This window comes from Phascolarctos cinereus, unplaced genomic scaffold, assembly GCF_003287225.1.
Source record: "Phascolarctos cinereus isolate Bilbo 61053 unplaced genomic scaffold, phaCin_HiC Scaffold_2;HRSCAF=192, whole genome shotgun sequence".
In the NCBI taxonomy this organism is placed as follows: Eukaryota; Metazoa; Chordata; class Mammalia; order Diprotodontia; family Phascolarctidae; genus Phascolarctos; species Phascolarctos cinereus.
The window spans coordinates 145,553,659-145,567,905 of NW_027555625.1; the positions used below are offsets into that span (position 1 = coordinate 145,553,659).

At 40.6% G+C, this 14,247-nt stretch overlaps 1 protein-coding gene across 1 annotated transcript in view; it reads left to right on the forward strand.

The window, feature by feature from the left end:
- The first annotated feature begins 1,351 nt into the window (after nt 1-1,351).
- LOC110207448 (serine/threonine-protein kinase 35-like) overlaps nt 1,352-14,247 on the forward strand; it is a 65,868-nt gene continuing 52,972 nt past the window's right edge. The window contains exon 1 of the mRNA XM_020985125.2: nt 1,352-1,432. The gene's annotated coding sequence lies outside the window, so the exon portion shown is untranslated. The remainder of the gene's footprint in view (nt 1,433-14,247) is intronic.

Genomic DNA, 14,247 nt, shown 5'->3' on the forward strand with positions numbered 1-14,247 from the left:
AAAGTGAAAACAGTTCCTATACTCATTCTACAGAACTCCTCATTTAGGGACTCTGTGAAGGATTGCTTGGTCACCCCAGAGTTTAAGTCTTTCAGTAATGAGTCAGAGCACACACCTGTCCCTGGGAACTAGCGTGCATGTCCAGACCCTTGGGAGATGCTCCAGTTGAGTAAGTCAAGGGAGCTTTCCTGATTGCTTCTGCTACACTCAGATTTGTGATTTCTCACAGGGCAGTAATATTCCATTGCATTAACTTACCGCAATTGCTTAGCCATTCCCCAAATGGAGGATTCCCCAAATGGCCTTCTACTTTATTTCTAGTTCTTTGCTACCACAAAAGCACTGCTATATGAATATTTTGGTGCATTTTCAATGTCTTCCCCCACAGATTCTTATTGAATAATCCCAGCTGTGCTACCTACTATTTCTGTGACATTAGGCAAGTCATTTAACTTCTGTGGCCCTCAATTTCCTCATCTGTAAAATGAAGGGATTGGACAAGATGTTTTCAATGATTCCTTCCATCTCTGCAGCTATGATCCTATGAATACCTCATCAAAGACACCAAAAACTCCAAAACGTTCCAATCCATGGCATTTTCAAATGAAGAATTTAATTTAAAAAAAAAACCCAACCCACAACAGCCAATCTTTGCCCTCAAGGGGCTTTTGTTCTTGTGGAAGTGGGGAACAAAATATAAGCAGATGAAGTATGAGGAGTACCAATGCAGAGAACAGAAAAAAAAAAGAGGTGGAAGCCTACAAGCTAAGATTTTAAGACAACTGTCTGCAAGTACTTAAAAGGGTTGTTTACAAGGAAGAGGGATCAGGCTTGTTACAGAGAGGCAGATTTTTGGCTTCATGTAACGAAAAACTTCCTAATATTGAAGCTATCCGAAAGTGGAATGCTTTGTCTTGTGAAACAACGGGCTCTCCTCTATTTGATGCCTTCAAGTCCTTTTGGGCTGGTATGTTATACGAGGGAATCTTTTCAAGGACTGACTGGACTAGATGGCTTTTGAGGTTCTTTCTAATCCTGTGATTCTCTGATAATATTGCGGAGAAGTCAGCACAGCTGTAGCAGGCTTGCTGCATCCCGGGGATGGAACACCCACGCAGCAACCTCAGGGCCCAGGTGAACAAGCTGGTACCCAAGCTCCACCCCTTTCAAAACTCTGTGGCTCGGGGGCTTCTACAGGAGATGCATCAGGCCGAGAAGGCCAACGGAGAGGCGTCGATTGGTGGACGAGGGCCAGGGGAAGGGTGCGGATTGGTTAGTAGGAGCCAATGGAGAGGGGCAGATTTGGCGGGTGAAGGCCAATAGCAAAGGCTACCGAGGCTTTAGGCCACGTGGTACCGGAGGCGGAGAGCGGAGAAGAGGCACTCATTTACCCCACCGGAAGTAGAGGCATTGTGGGGCGGAGGGCAGCCAGGTGCGTGGCAAGGGGTGAGCCCGGCTGGCGAAGACCTGACTCAGGATGGCCAAGGCCCAGGGCAGGAAGGGGCGAGTGGACCGGAGGGTGGGAGGGCAAAGCCGGGGGCGACGGGGCTGGTTTTAGGGAAAGTGTAGGAACCGGGCCAGGGACCCGGAAGGCCTTCTGAGGGCATGGGCTGCAGGGTTGGGAAGGGAGGAGAGAAAGGGAAGATGTGGAAAGAGATCCCTCTCTCATATTTCACAAATTCAAGCGATTTAGAACTAGAAGGGATCCTAGAGTTTATCCAGTCCAACTGCCTCATTTTACATCTAAGCAAACCGAGGCTCAGACAGTGTAAATGACTTGTCCAAGGTCACACAAGTAGTAGCAGAACTGGGATTCCAGTGGAAGTTCTCAGACCACAAATCCAGTGCTCTTTCTAGCACACCAAAAGTCATATATTTAAGCTGGAAAAGTTATGGTTGTTCTATCATGTATTTTATTGAATCTGTTTTTGTGAAATCTATTTTATACATCCTATCTAATTATACAATGTGTTGGTATTGGTAAGAGTGTTGGAGTTAGAGTCAGGAAGACCCGACCTTAAATCTCACCTTGAGATTTCGTGGTCCAGTGACTTGGCCTCTAGGTGCCTTATGAATTTCCAGGGACTTACTCACTAAGTCATAGATGACCCAATTGAAGTTGGAGAGAATCCCCATACTAGAAATTCCCTTCCAGTGAAATCATACTTTTTTCCCCAATGCAGTCTCAAATATCTATCTGTCTATCAACTACCTACCCTCCCCTATGCTCCATGTCTGTCTGTCTATCTATCTAATCACCTATCTACCTGTCTCCCTTTTTGAGGTTATAAAGTGATTCCCTGAAAACAACCCTATGAAGTACATGGTGATTCAGGTGAAGAAAACCGAGGCTTAGCGATTGTGATTCACCCAGTGTCACGCAGCTAGTGTCAGAGTTGGGGCTCAAAGCCAGCTCTGCTGACTCAAAGACCAGTGTGCTCTTTACCTTATAGTGTTCTTTCTAAGTGCTGTGCTGTAAAAATGTGGGTGGTTGAACTGCTGGAGAGATGATCTCTAATGTCTTTTCCAGCTCTGATAATCGAATCATACTTTCTATTTCACCAGTTCTCAGTGTGGTTGGAGGACCTCTGGGGCTTCAGGGAGTCTATGAGGTCGAAACTATAATACTAAGATGTTTTAACTCTGAATAAAGTAAATATTGATAAATGTAACCCCATAAACAAAAGCTTTTGGGGGGGAGGGGCTCAATAATTTTTAAGGGGATAAAAGGATCTGTCTTTGAGACCAAAAATTTTGAGAACTGCTGTTCTACGTTGACAGTGAGGATTTGGTTTAATAAGGTTTTAAACCCAAGTTAATAAGCTTCTGTTTTTAAGCAATTATTGCTTCTTTCATCAGTTGGAATAGTTGTAGTACGTTGGCTTTAAGTTAGGGACACCAGCCTTAGGCTATTGAAAACAAATGAGAATTCTCCTTGGAGAACAATGTTATAAATGGGACTACCAAGCATTCATTGGGTTATAAAGCTTTTTCCAAGTGTAGCAAGTGGGATCATAGAAAAGAAAAACCTGGAATTGCTGCTGATAATGAAGTGGTACTGCATTTGGCGTTTCTGTAGAATTTAATTGCATCCTACCTGCTACCTTAATGCTTAATCCCCTTCTCAAAACTCTTTGTGGTTTATCTTTGGCATTAGATTGACATTATATATTTGGTGGGGGAGGTAGCTGAAAATAATAAATGAATAAATTTTGCAGATGATCTGTTGGTTTTCATTCTCACTCTGTATTTTAATAGGTGAATAAGAAATAGCCATATAGTAAAATACTTTAAGAATCTGTGATTTCATTGCTGTGAGTACTCCCTCCATTATCTTCAAAACCTCTCTATGATTATCTGCTTTTTGAGAATTTCTGTGGACAAAATATTTGTTATCCTTAGGCCATATTTGGGCAACTAGGTGGCAAAGTGGATAGATTGCTTGGGCCTCAGGTCAGGAAGACTCATCTTTGTGAGTTAAATCTGGCCTCTTGACACTTACTTGCTGTGTGACCCCGGGCAAGTCATTTAACCATTTTCTTTAGTTCTTCATCAGTAAAATGAGCTACAGAAGGCAATGGCCAACCACTCCAGTATCTCTGCCAAGGATACCCTAAATGGGGTCATGGAGAGTCAGACACAATTGGAAAAATGGCTTAACAACAGACCATATCTAGTGAATCTGCTTAGATTAAGATTTTGAGAAATGGTTATACTAGTGAATAATTTTAGGGCTTTTGTCCAATTTTATCTAAACTATTCCTCCTTTTCTCTTGTATTGTTGAATATCCTCTTTAGTCAAAGAAACGTTTGAGCACATATTGTTACCATTAAATTACAGAGTATGGAAGAAAACTAAGGTCTTTCAATGACCAGTAGATGGACATAACTAATTCCTTAGCGCCATTGCTGGGTCTGGAGTTATCCTTACTACCTGATCCCTTGGGCTCCCCCACTGAGCTGCAGGTGAATAGCATCATAAGTACTTGGGTTTAGAGCTGGAAGGGACTTTAGAGGTCATCTAGGGCAGGCCAAACTGCTCATTCTTTAGATAAAAAAGCTGAGGCTCAGAATTTAAGAAACTGATCTAGGATCATGCTGCGAGTGTCAGAACCAGGACTAGAATCGCATCTTCATGCTCCGAGTGTAGTACTGTGTGGGTAATGAAAATCCAGAATGCAGTATACAGAATGTGTGATGGAAGGAAGAGCGCAGGGTATCAAGAAGCAAGGCTCCTGCCAGGCTCGAGGGGAGTGGGGTAGGACCGGGAACCCAGGCTTTGGGGGGAGGGCTTGCTTTTGTTGTTGTAGCTCCTAGACTGAGAGAAGAAACGGGAATGAGTTGTTAGGATGACCCTTATAGGAAAGATGTGGGTATTTAAAAGGCACAGCAATAGGAGGAGTGAGAAGTTCAAATGAGAGAGGAAAAGGACGCTTAGTAACAGAATAGATTGGGGTCCAGAAAACTAGTGGGAGGGGTTAGTTTTCTATAAGACATTAATTCTTAAACTTCTGAGGTAGACAGGCAGAAATAGTATATGTTAATAATAATACTTTATACTTATCTAGTGCTTTGTTTTTCCTTTTTTTTTTTTTTTTGGTTGAGGCAATTGGGGTTAAATGACTTGCCCAAGGCCACACAGCTAGTAAGTGTCAAGGGTCTGAAACCAGATTTGAACTCGGGTTCTCCTGACTCCAAAGCTGAAACTTTCTCCACTGTGCCTCCTAGCTGCCCACATTTATATAGTACTTTTAAGGTTTACACTGCTGTTTCCTCACAATGGCCCTGTGAGGTAGGTGATTCCAATATCATCACCCCCATTTTACAGATAAGGAAACTGAAGTTCAGAGATTTAAGTGATTTGCCTCAGGTGACTTAGCTGAATTCATACCCAGGTCTCCTGACTCTAGGCCCAATGCTACTTATGCTGTAATGAGGGTAGTGGTGGTGCTGATGCTGGGGGGACAATAGCACTCCTGACAGAAGTTTTCAATCTTACTAAAGGCTTCAGTTGTGAGAGTTTATAAGATTAGGTATAAAGAGACCAAATTTAGTTCTGGCTTTGATTCTTAATGAACTTTGTGACTTCGGACAAATCATTTCCAACTCTCATTCTTGAAAACTCCTTTTGACTCTAACAACATTCTGTAATTCCTTTGAATTCAGAAAGCTCTGAATCTTGGGTGCCATGGGATTTTCCCCATTTCTCTCCACATCTTCTATGATTGTGGTTGGGAACTTCTGGGATAAAATAGCACTGTGAAGATGAGTAATAAATTGTTATTTTGTAAATAGTGATCAGCATTTTTTGGGGGTAGACTTTAGGGAGAACCCTTTTCTAACTACTTTTCCTTGATTAGTGGTTAATAAGGGAATTATAATAGCACTTATCTCACAGGGTTCCTATAAGAATCGAATGAGATAACATGTAAAGTGCTATATAAATACTAGCTATTCTTACTGCCTTTTTTTTTAATATGGCAGCATTCAGTCCCATTTCACAGAGAGTATTGGGCTTTTTAGGGTTTGTGCTGGCACTTTCCAAATTCTGATTTTTCTGGCAGTAGTACCACCTGAGAAAGCCAGTCTTTGACATAACAACTTTCTATAATTAAACAAAACAAAAAATAAAACCCCAAGCCCAAAACATTTAGTTGTTTTCTGGGGAACTCAGCAGCGTTTCCAAAATTATTCTGGTAGACTGTGTGATGGAAATTGGGGTTTTATGGGAGAATTTTCATCTGTATTAAAGATATTTTCTCCCTGTGAAGTGTTAAATGTGAAATTACGTATCTCAAAAATACTGATCTTTGGCAGTTTTTCATCACAAAAGGAGTTATGATGTCTTCCATTTTCTACAAAAATTTCTTTTATCACAAAGTTATTTCATTTCTCTTAATATCCTGGATGCCCAGACCAGCATTTATGATTTTATCAATGTTTCAAGCTTAGAAATGTTCCTTGGCTAAATTAGTTTGAGGAAAACAGTTTTAATGATATTTCATTGGTTCTTGTAACATGGTAAGTACACATGAAATATTTGTTATTTGTAAGAACCTTTTCTACCAAAGAATTGGGGCACAGTTATTCGTTCTAGAAATTTGTATCAAGTATCAGCTTTATGTAATGAACTGTATTGGGCCTTGTGTGGGGTTCAAAGAAGAACAAAACATAGACCCTACCCTCAAAGAGCTTACGTTCTTATGTACCTATCTTTGGAATGCTGTACTATGCACAGGCCACACTCCAGTAAAACTGTCTTGGCAGATATGCTAAACCAGGCTGGGGGTAACTGATGGACCTCAAACCTGTCAGTGAGTTAGGGGGATGTTTACCCCAAGTATGTGAAGACTCTCCCCCTGCCCCTTCCTGAATGAATGGGTGAGAACAATTTGTTTCAATGGCTGCGAAGGTGACTGAAGCAGTCATTGTGGAGTGCTTAGAGCGTGGTCAGACATTGAAGATGCCAAAGTCATTCACTGAATTCCAAGTCATTGCCACTTGTCTTGACTTTTGTCTCGCCACTGGACTTTAGTGACTTCGGAAGAGAGTGAGGCTGACGAGTTTGTGCAACTCTGCCTCACTTAAATCCAATTCATGCACCAGTCAAGACATTGCCCTGTGATGTCATTGGTCCTCTTTGAAAAACAAAGGACAAACAACACCCTAGCCCAGCCCAGAGTTTCAAGAAGCAGTCAGTTGCTGCTGCCATAAGTGGTAGTGATGCTGGCATGTCTTGAACTTGGTTTAAGGTTTACCTCTAAAGGAAGGAAAACAAGATAAGAGCCAGCACTAGCAAAATTAAACCTTCAGGGAAATCGTATAGTCAATCCAAATTCTCCCAGGATGCCAGAGGTTGTGTTAAGTCATCATATTAGTAATAATAGTCAATAGCTAGCATTTATGTAGCTCTTTCAGATTTGCAAAGTCCTTTACAAAATATCTCTTGAACCTCACAATAATCCTGGGAGATAGGTGCTGTTATCTCCTTTTTACTGATGAGGAAACTGAGGCAAACAGATTAGGTCTGGGTCACACAGCTAGGAAGTGTCTGAGATGGGATTTGAACTTGGGCCCAGTGCTTTATCCATTTGTGCCTCTGCAACTTTTGAGCCAGCTTTTTTTGTCCTGTATCCTCAGTGCCTAGTGTAACACCTTGAATTTAGTGGGCCCTTAGTAAATGTTGAATGCAAGTCAGGACGTTATAGTATGAAGAAGAGTACTAACTCAGAGTCAGGAGAGACCCAAATTCAAATTCAGCCTTCAGCTTATTAACTATGTGAACTTGGGTAAGTCATTATTATTGAACTGAATCATCCTTAGAAGACTATAAATGTATGTTATAAATGCAATGGCTGATATGCCAAATAAGGGCCAGGACCCTGCCAGGACCCCTGGCTAAAATCCAAGGCCTATCTCTTCTGGAGCCAGCTCTTTATACTAACTTGCCTGGCCTTGTTTTCCTCTGCCTCTTGCCAAAGGATCTAGAAACTAGAGGACTAAGATCAGTAAATTATAGGTACAAAGAAAGAGAGAAGGCTGTAGGGAGAACCATGGGGGAATCTGTATCTCTCTTCTTCTCTCTTAAGCCCTACTTGGAAACTAGATTTTTTTTTGTGATCTTAGAACCAAAGCATGGTTCATGTAGCAAAGTTTCTCTAATACCCGATTCCCTATTTCTAATGGGGCTCCATCTTTTGAGGAGAAAGGCCCGACAAAGTCAATGGAGCAACTCCACTAGAGTTTCTGGGACTTCATTCGGTAAGTATTTGTGGAGCATTTGCTACGGGACCACATAATAAAGTGGAAAGGGTAGGTAGGATTTAGAGTTGGAGATCTGAGTTTAGTACCAGAGGTGTGATCTTAGGCAAGTCACTTAACCTGAGCCTCATTTATTCCTGTCTAAAATGAAGGGATTTGATGTTCACTAAGGTCCCTTCTAGTTCTTAGTCTATGATCCTCTCTGCCACATTGTGTCAGGTACCATAACAGACACTTCTCCTCCTCCCTCCCCTGCCCCACCAAAATAAAGATTTAGGCTTGTAGAATCTTAGGATTGGAAGGGATCTCAGAGGTCATGTAGCCTATCTGTACCTGAATAGGATTCTCTTGTGTGGTCTCCATGACAAATGGTTAGATCTACTTGAAGGCCTCTAGTGATGGGGAACTCATTACCAGTCTAAGGTACCCTTTTCTACTTTTAAATGGACCCAGGTATTATGAAGGCCACGAGGCGATGCAGTAGATGGAGCATCTGACTTGGAGTCAAGGAGACCTGAGTTCAAATCTAGCCTCAAACACTTATTAATAACTGTGTGACTGTGGGCAAATCACTTAACCCTGTTTGCCTTAGTTTCCTCATCTATAAATGAGTTAGAGAAGGAGATGGCAAAATACTCCAGTATTTTTGCCAAGAAACCCCCAAAAGGGTTCATGAAGAGTCGGACACACCTGAAACAAGTGAACAACAAGGTGTTATGAAGTTCTTTCTTTAACTTGAGCTGAAATCTACCTCTGTACACTTGACCTATTCATCTTAGTTTGGCTGAGGAAAACAAGTCAAGTCAAAATGGCTTCTTTTATATAGAATCATGGAGGTGGGAAGGGGGAGGGGCAAAATATATAAGCATTTATACTATGTGCCAGGCACTATGCTATCTCATTCTTCACCACTGTGGGAAGTAGTTGTTACTATTTATCCCCATTTTACCGTTGAGGAAACTGAGACAAGCAGAGGTTAAGCGACTTGCCCAGGGTCACACAGCTAGTGAGTGCCTGAGGCTGGTTTTGAACTTGGGTCTTCCTGACTCCAGATTAAGTGCTGTGTCCACTGTACTACCAAGCTAAATCATAAGATTGAGAGCTGGAAGGGCATTAGATGTCATCAGGTCCAACCATTTTATAGATGAAAAAACTGAGAACTCTTCACATGTTTGAAAACTCTGTGGTGTCTCCTCCGATCTTTTCTCTAGGTTAAACATCACCAATTCTTTGAACTGTTATTCACATGGCATGATTTTGATGTTCTTAATCACCTTCTGGAAGCACACCAACTTGTTGATATTTTTCCTAAAGTTTAGTAATGATTATCAAGTGTCTGTGGAATGTGAGGGGGAAAGTGACCTTGATTTGGGCTCAGAGGATCTGAGTTCAAATCCAGGATTTGCTACTTACTACCTGCGCCACTTCGACTCAGCTCTCAGAATTAGAGTGGGAGTGGATGACTTCTAAGGTCCTTTCCAGGTCTAGATTCATAATCCCCACTCTGTAGAATGAGCGTGTTGTACTCTATGACCTCTGAGGTTACTTCCAGCTTTAAGTCTATGAAACTATTTTGTATAAACTTCAAGTACTTGTTGTGTAGGGTTGTTAAGGGCGTTCAGGGAGGACTAGCACCTCTGGTGTGAGGCCTTGCCAAGCCCTTTTCAGTGCAGGTCATCCACCTTTGGTGTCCATTTTCACCTGTGGCTCCAAGAAGCGATAGAATGAGCAGCAGCTGCATCCTGCTGTGCTGAACCAGATTAAGGGTAACCAGTAGGCCTCAAATCTGTTGGTGAGCCACGGGATCTCCATCCCAAGCATATGAAGGCTTCATGAGGTAGAATGAGTGGATGAGAACAATTTGTTCCAAAGGCTGTGAAGAGAGGCTAAAATAGTCAGAGCTCCCCTGACTGTATCCAGGGGAAGGTATGATGCTGGACCTTGAAAGAGATGACGTATTTGGATAGACAGTGGAGAAGCACATCCAGGAGCAGCATGTGGAGCATGGATGGCATTGAGCAAACATTGCATGTTTGTGGTGCAGAAGGTTGGCCTGTATTATTGGATGCTAGAAAGTAGGGTTGGCTAGGTTGATGGACAGCCTTGAAAGCCAGATGGAGGAGTTAAGATTTGATCAAACCAACAATTAAGGAGCCTTGATAGACCCTTGAGTAGGTGAGTGATGAGATGGAAGTGAAAGTTTTCTACTACAAAGCAAAGTTCTCTGCTACCTCCAAAGAACAAACGTCAAAGGGGCAGAAGAAGGATCACTAAGAGGTCCAGGAGATGAACCACTGTGCCCCTGCTGTAGTCACAGGAACCAGGACTGTGTTGTAAGTTAACCAGAGTGGATGCTCAGCCTTGGCTAGCTCAATGGCTGGGTTTATAGGTGTCTGCTTGATCACCTCTCCTACTCTTCCCTGTGTCATAACAACTGTGTCATACTCCTAGTCAAACAAGTCTGTAAATTCAGAATTGTCTTTGACTCTTCCCTTACCTTTCACATGCAGTCAGTTACCATGACCTGTCGTCCATCCCTTTCTTTTCATTCCCACTAAAACCACCGCTAGTACAGGCCCTCACCTTTTTTTTAAACTACTGTAATAGAATCTTAATTGGTCTTTCTACCCTAACCCTTCACTCTGATCACATCACTGTTCTACTTTAAAAAAATCTTAAATGATTTCCAGTTGCCTATAGAATAAAATATAGACTCCTGATCCTGGCATTCAGGGTCATTCACAATGTGTGTCCAGTCTATCTTTAAAGCCACAATATGTGTCCGATATATCTTTAAAGACCTTTCATTTATATTTACTTTTTTTTGTTCACCTGTTTCAGTTGTGCCTGACTCTTCTTGACCTCATTTAGAGTTTTCTTGACAAAGGTAGTGGAGTGGTTTGCCATTTCCTTCTCCAGCTCATTTTATAAATGAGGAAACTGAGGCAAACAGGGTTAAGTGACTTGGCCAGGGTCACACAGCTAGTAAGTGTCTGAGACTGAATTTGAAATCGGGTTTTCCTGACTAGAGGCTAGCTCTCTATCCACTGTGCCACCTTGTTGCGCCTTCTTCAAAGCCATATCCTCTTCATTTCTTCTACTTCCTAAGCAAACTTTATTATCATCGGTCCTCTCTTCTCATCCTCCCTCGTCTTATCTCTGTGGCTTGGCTCATGCCTGTAGTGGATTCCTCCTTCATTTTTGTTTGTTGAAGTCTCTCTCTTCGAGACCCAATATGCATTCTACTTTTTTGATCTCTCCCTCCCTTCCCCTATTGGAAAATGATTTCTTCCTCTTCAAATTTCTGACAGGATTTTGCGTAGACCTCTCCTTTATATACATTACATACGGTCTTGTAGATACTTGTTTTTGTACTCTTTGGCACCTCCCAATTGGATTGTAGGTTCCTTGGGAGCAAGGTTTGTATCATATTTATCTTTTTATCCCCAGGACTTAGTATGTAGGATGTGCTTTAAAAATGTTTGTTGAATTGGCTTGCTATCATCTTTCTATAAGGAAACATTACATTATTTCTCGTTTAGTTTCCAGTCCCTGAGGGGGATGTGCACATCTAAGGCAGCCTCTCTGCTACTGTCTGTGTTTAAGGCTGGCAATTTAATAACTTTTTTGAAAAATATTGAGTAACAACTTTTTGTCTCATTTTCTCTATCAGTTTACTGGAGTAATGTTTTTTTTTTTAAAAGGCTCATTCTTGTTCTCTAACACCTACAGGCTTGCTAATCTATTTTCTTCTTAACCACAGAAACTCACAGTACAGGAAGGAGTTTGCTTCCATCTGTGCCTAACACTGTCAATCTTTAATGCCCTTTTTGTTGATGTGGACAACAATTTACAATGCAGAAGCCTCCTCAGCTCTCTTTTCAGAGCAGGTTATCTTCGCCTGTCCTCCGGTGCCAGAGAGTCTCGGGAATACAATAGAACCAACAAGAAGGATTGGAAGCATCATTACTGGAGACCCAGGAACAAAAACACCCCTTGCTTTTTACTGATCCTGTCTCTACAGTAACTAAATCTTTAATTCCACATAGTATCCAAGTAGGGAGTAGCTGCAAGAGTGATCCAAAAAGGGCATTCAGATCCCATTCTCCTCTTACCTGCATACTTAACTCATGTGATTTGAACATAAAATAAAACCTGTTTTGTAGTTCACATCACAATTACCCTGGGATGTCGTTATTCTAAGTAGGGTATGGATTTTTAGAACTTCTTATCTTATTTAACCTCTGTAAACTGTACCACAGCTTCTTGGTATCTCTCTTATGAACCACTCAACACTAAGCACAGTATTCCAGATGTAGTCTGAATAGCATAAGATGTGGTGGACATAGTTTAAACATTGCACGTCTGGACATTATGCAGAGTAAGACTGTGTTAGCTTTTTTTTTTTCAAAGCAGCTGATGCATTGTTGGCTTATATTTGGCTTTTGATCCATGTAGAATCTTGATTTTCATGTTCTGTTGCCAACACAAGTATTGCCTATCTTCTGTTTCATCACAGAAACATAAAATTGGAGGGATCTTAGGGCGCCTAAGTCGAAGTGAGAGAAGTCTAATTCCATATTACAGTTTCTTTTGGAAACTCAGTTGTAGTACTTTGTATCTTTTTCCTATTTCATCTCATAGGTTTTAGCCTTGCATTCCAGCTTGCCATGATAGTTTTGAATCTTGATTTTATTATCTGTGGGATTAATTGTGTCAACTTTTTGTTATGTCTGCATTTGACCATTTATGTCTTAATTCCAGTCATTGGTAAAAATATTGAACCAATTAAGGCTAATGAGAAAATCCTCAGGCATTTCTACCAGGCTGATATGGAAACATTAATCACCATCAATGGAGCATAGTTGTTTTTTTAGCTGTGAATTCACCTAACCAAGCTGATACCTAGCCTACGTTTTGACATTTAATCACAAGGGTATTGTGGGAGACAATGTCTATGACATTCTCTTACCCTATCATCTTAATAACCGTACCAAAAAGAAATGAGACTTATTTGGCATGACTTTTAATGAACTCACACTATTACTATATTCTCTTTTAAATGCTTGACAACTCATCAGTTAAATATTCTATTTTAGAATTTTTCCTATTTTGGAAGGAGCACCTAAAACCCCTCAAAACAGGATGACAACATGCCAGAGCTGAATATAAACCCTTGAATTCCAAATGCCCAAAACAAGGAACAAAATTCTTCAATTCTCTCTTGCCTACTTATATAGAATCATTGGTGTGATCTTGTCTACAACACTTTTCATATCCTTTGGCTATGCCAATCAGTCAGCAAGTATTATTTTCCTATAATGTGCTAGACAGTAGGTGCTGAATGTACAAACACAGAAGTGAGACCTTTCTTTCCTTCAAGTAGCTTGCATTCTACAAAGAGGATACAAGCTCATAAATAAATACATTACCACTGAGTCTGCACAAAAGTCAATGAACGATACCTCACAAATTGTCCCCTATTCACTTGTGAAAATCCTTAGAACATAGTTTTCTCCACCAAGCCTGTGTGTGTGTGTGTGTATAATATATGTATGTATGTGTGTACATACATACATACATATATTATACACACACACACACAAATGGGAGTGGAGATGGGGAAGAAGACGTAGAAACAGTCCTTTGAAGACAACAAGCTAAAATTTCAACATTTTCTTTTATGATCCTCTAGAAAATTGGGGCATATGCTCCATCCTGCATTTCAGAGAAATAACCTTATTTTTTTAAATAATATTTTATTTTCCCCCCAATTGTATGTAAAAAGAAATTTTAACATTTAGGTTTTTTTTTTTTAATTTTGAAGTCCAAATTCTTTCCCTTCTCCCCTCTCCTCCCCTCCCCCTTACCTGAAACAGTAAGCAATCCAATATAGGTTATATATATATATATGCTATCGTGTAAGACATATTTCCATAGTAGTCATTTTGTGGAAGAAAAGTCCAAAAAAAAAAAAGTAAAAAATAATTTGCTTGATATGCATTCAGACTGTCAGCTCTTTCTCTGGAGGTGGATAGCATTTTTCATTATGAGTCCTTTGGAATTATCTTGGATCATTGTATTGCTGAGAATAGCTAAGTCATCCATAGCTGATCATCATACAATTTTGCTCTTACAGTGTGACAGTGTTCTTCTGGTTCTGCTCATTTCACTCTACAACAGTTTATGTAAGTATTTCCAGGTTGAGAAATAACCTTATGATAAATTAAAAATTAAGTTTTCCTGAGCAGGACTGGATGGGGTGTAGGGACTGATTACGTTTAGATGTGAAAGTTTTACTTTTTTTGTCCCAGTTGAGCTGTAACTGGAAATATTGATGTCTTCAGGTCTCTTAAAATTCTTAGGATTTCTTTTTTGGCCTTGTCTTGGATACTCCGTACTTAGTAAATACCTGATTGTACTGTTTGCTTAACGTCATCACATCTTTTTGTATTATTCATTAGAATGTTACTGAATTTGGGTCCT